Source organism: Schistocerca americana, chromosome 4 (genome assembly GCF_021461395.2).
Source record: "Schistocerca americana isolate TAMUIC-IGC-003095 chromosome 4, iqSchAmer2.1, whole genome shotgun sequence".
Lineage (NCBI taxonomy): Eukaryota > Metazoa > Arthropoda > Insecta > Orthoptera > Acrididae > Schistocerca > Schistocerca americana.
In genome coordinates this window covers 709576880-709580622 of record NC_060122.1, presented here as the reverse complement: position 1 = coordinate 709580622, position 3743 = coordinate 709576880, and positions in this window count along the sequence as shown.

Below are 3743 nucleotides of genomic sequence, written 5' to 3'. Positions count from 1 at the left end.
CCCCATTACCTACACTGTTCTGTACATAGCTAAAAGTGTAAATTTTATCACAAAATAGAAAATTACTCTTAGCTCTATGGTTTATGGAAAATATTAAGTTTGTACGTAGATATTAATTATAATTCCTGACTACCCAAACAGTACAATAGCATATGAAGAAGAATACAGATGACGATACTTTTCACAATTAGATTCAAGATGTCTTTCATAAAGGTCAACTTATACTGATATCAAAGAAAAGGTATTAGTAGAAACAGCTTAAACAGAATGTTTCACAGTGTACTACTGTCCCCTACTATTTTCTTAACAGTGTTATGAAAAGGATAATTGCTACTCACCATATGATGGAGATTCTAAGTCGTAAATAAGCTCAATAAAAAGACTGTCAGAAAGTGAGATTTTGGCCAACAAGGCTTTTGTCAAAAGTAGACAATGTACACACACACACACACACACACACACACACACACATATACACGCAACTGTAATTCACACACATGACCACAGACTTTGGCTGATAAAGACCAAACTGCAAGTAGTAGAACATGACTGGAGAAGCAACCAGGTGGTGGGGGTAAGGAGGAGGCTGAGGCAGGAGGGGGAGGGATTGCAGGGTAGGGGTGGTGAATGGTAAAGTGCTACTTGTGGAAGCATACAGGGTCGAGGTGGAGAGAGGGTACGGCAACTAGGTGCAGTCAGAAGGTTAGATGGAGGGGGGGGGGGGGGTTGCAGAATAGGAGAGAAGTAAAAAGACTGAGGGGGTGCATTGGTGAAATAGAGGGCTGTGTAGTGCTGGAGTGGGAACAGGAAAGGGGCTAGATGGTTAAGGACAATGACTAATCAAGGTTGAGGCCAGGAGCGTTATGTACAAAAATAGATCTCCCATGCCTTATCTCTTCAGTCACCCACCAACTCCAAAAGCCCACTGCCCGGCCACAGAAGAACATTCCCCTCGTGACACAGTACCACCCAAGACTGGAGCAACTGAATCACATTTTCCACCAGAGTTTTGACTACCTCCTGTTGTGCCCTGGAATGAGGAATGTACTACCCACTATCCTTCCCACCCTGCCAACAGTAATATTCTGCTGCTCGCTGAACCTACATAATATCCTCGTCCATCCCTACACAACCACTGCTCCCGACCCCTTGCCTCATGGCTCATGTCCTTGTAACAGACTTGGATGCAAGACCTGTCCCATACATCCTTCCACTACCACCCACTCCGGTCCAGTCACAAGCCCCACCTTCACATCAAAGGCAGAGCTACCTGTGACACCAGTCATGTGATCTGCAAGCCAAGCTGCAGCCACTGTGCTGCATTATATGTGGGCATGACAACCAACAAGCTATCTGTTCGCATGAATGGCCACCGACAAACTGTGGTCAAGAAACACCTGGATCACCCATTGCTGAGCATGCCAGCCAACACAATGTTTTTCATTTCAATGACTGTTTCACAGCCTATGCCATCTGAATCCTTCCTGCCAACACCAGCTTTTCTGAACTGCATAAATGGGAACTCTCACTGCTGTATATTCTATGTTCCCGTAAACCTCCTGGCCTCAACCTTCATCAGTCACTGTCCTTAACCATCTAGCCCCTTCCCTGTTCCCATTACAGCACTACACACACAGCTTTGTATCCCACCAATGCACCCTGTCTTTTTACTTCTCTCCTCTTCTGCAAACCCCCCCCCCCCCCCCTCCCACCACGTCTAACCTCCTCACTGCACCTGGCTGTTGTACCCTCTCTCCACCTTGACCCTGTATGCTTCCACAAGCAGCACTTTACCACCTTCCACTCCTACCTTCAATCCCTCCTCATCCTCCTTACCTCCACCACCTGGTTACCTCTCCCATCACGCACTGCTGCTCGCAGTCTGGTCTCGGCACTAGAGACTGTGGTCTTTTGTGTGTGTGTCTGTGTTTTGTCCATTTTTGATGAAGGCTGTGTTGGCTGAAAGCTCACTTTCTGACATTCTTTTCGTTATGCCTATTTGCGACTCAGTATCTCTGCTATATGGTGAGTAGCACTATCCTTTTCACAATATTGCTAAATTCCAGCCTTGATTTTCTACTATTTTCTTAAAATCACTAACATACAATTTTTGCTTATGACACATGTTTTAAATCCGATATTATTTGAAAGTGAAGAACAGAATCAAATTTCAATATGATTCTTACTATGTAATTGCAAATCATTATGAGGTCTGTCAGACTAATTTTCAAAAGACTGTTATTACTGAAACAAAGTACATTTTTATTAAAGCTGGGAAGCATGCTAGGAAGAAATTATATTTGGTATTTTATGAGTAATCCCCTGAAATGTGTATGTATTGTTATATTTACAGATATGACAATTTTCATTGTGAATGAGACTGATCTGTAATGAGGTTCATATATTGCATCAATTCATTTTATTTTACAATTCAAAGCTCATTTACTGTTCTGATATATGTCAAAATTCATTGTACTGCTTTAAGTTTCTGTTTTTAGCAATCATTGTAGCAAAATGGATATAATGCTCCTGTGGAACCAATTTTGTGAGCACAGTTTTGCTCAAAATTCGAGGTGGCCTTTGTGCTTACCTGATTTGTAAATATGTAATCGATTATTATAGGCACATACTGTGCCAGCTTTGTACAAATGTACAATGGCTTGTCTTATTGCCAGAATGTCTTTAACATGTTTGCTGCAGCTAACGCTTACAAGCATTTCTGCGATCAACACGTCAGTGCAGCCGACACTTATAAGCGTTTCCACAATCAACAAGCCAGTACGGATAACGCTTATAAGTGGTGCATTCGCTAGCTGAGTACTCAATTTAGTTTGTTTGGCTGTGCACTCATGTTAGTACAAATAACCAATGAAATATCACGAGCCAGCCGCGGTGGCCGTGCGGTTCTAGGCGCTGCAGTCCAGAACCGCGGGACTGCTATGGTTGCAGGTTCAAATCCTGCCTCGGGCATGGATGTGTGTGATGTCCTTAGGTTGGTTAGGTTTAAGTAGTTCTAAGTTCTAGGGGACCGATGACCTACCATGTTAAGTCCCATAGTGCTCAGAGCCATTTGAACCATTTTTTTAAATATCACGTTACATTTTCCTGTCTGCAGCTGTGTGTTTTTGTCTTTAGTCATCCGTGTTGTACATTGTTTGCAATCGTGGCGAATCAAGTGACACCTAGGCCTTCTAACCCAAAAAAGATATGAAGAGTGAACAATATACTGACCATGAGTTACTGAGTGTGTTAGAAGATAGTGATGTTGAGTTCAAAGGGGAGAAACAAGAGGAGGGTGGCTGGAATTTGGAGACTGCAGAAACATACCATAGTGATGATAGTGTGGAAGCAGAACTGTTGAATATGTTTAGTGACAGTTCAGAATCAGACAAAACAGTTGACGATGATGAGGAAATCGCTGATGATAAAGAACCCGCGCTCGCAGAAGTAAGCAAATCAAGTGCGATTTGGCATGAAGAACCACATGGGATGCAGTAGCATCCATTTACAAATGCAGAATCTTTGCAGATAAATCCTGCTGGTAATATGCCAGTGGGTTTCTTTAGGCTACTGGTTATAGATAACATACTGCAACGAAATGAACAGTAACACACGCAATATATTTGCAAGCGAAAATGCGAAAGAGGGCTCTAAGATTAGTAATTGGAAACCGTAAGTATAGGAGAAATACTAGTCTTCCTGGGTATTTCATTACATACGGCTAATATCAAATATGCGCGATT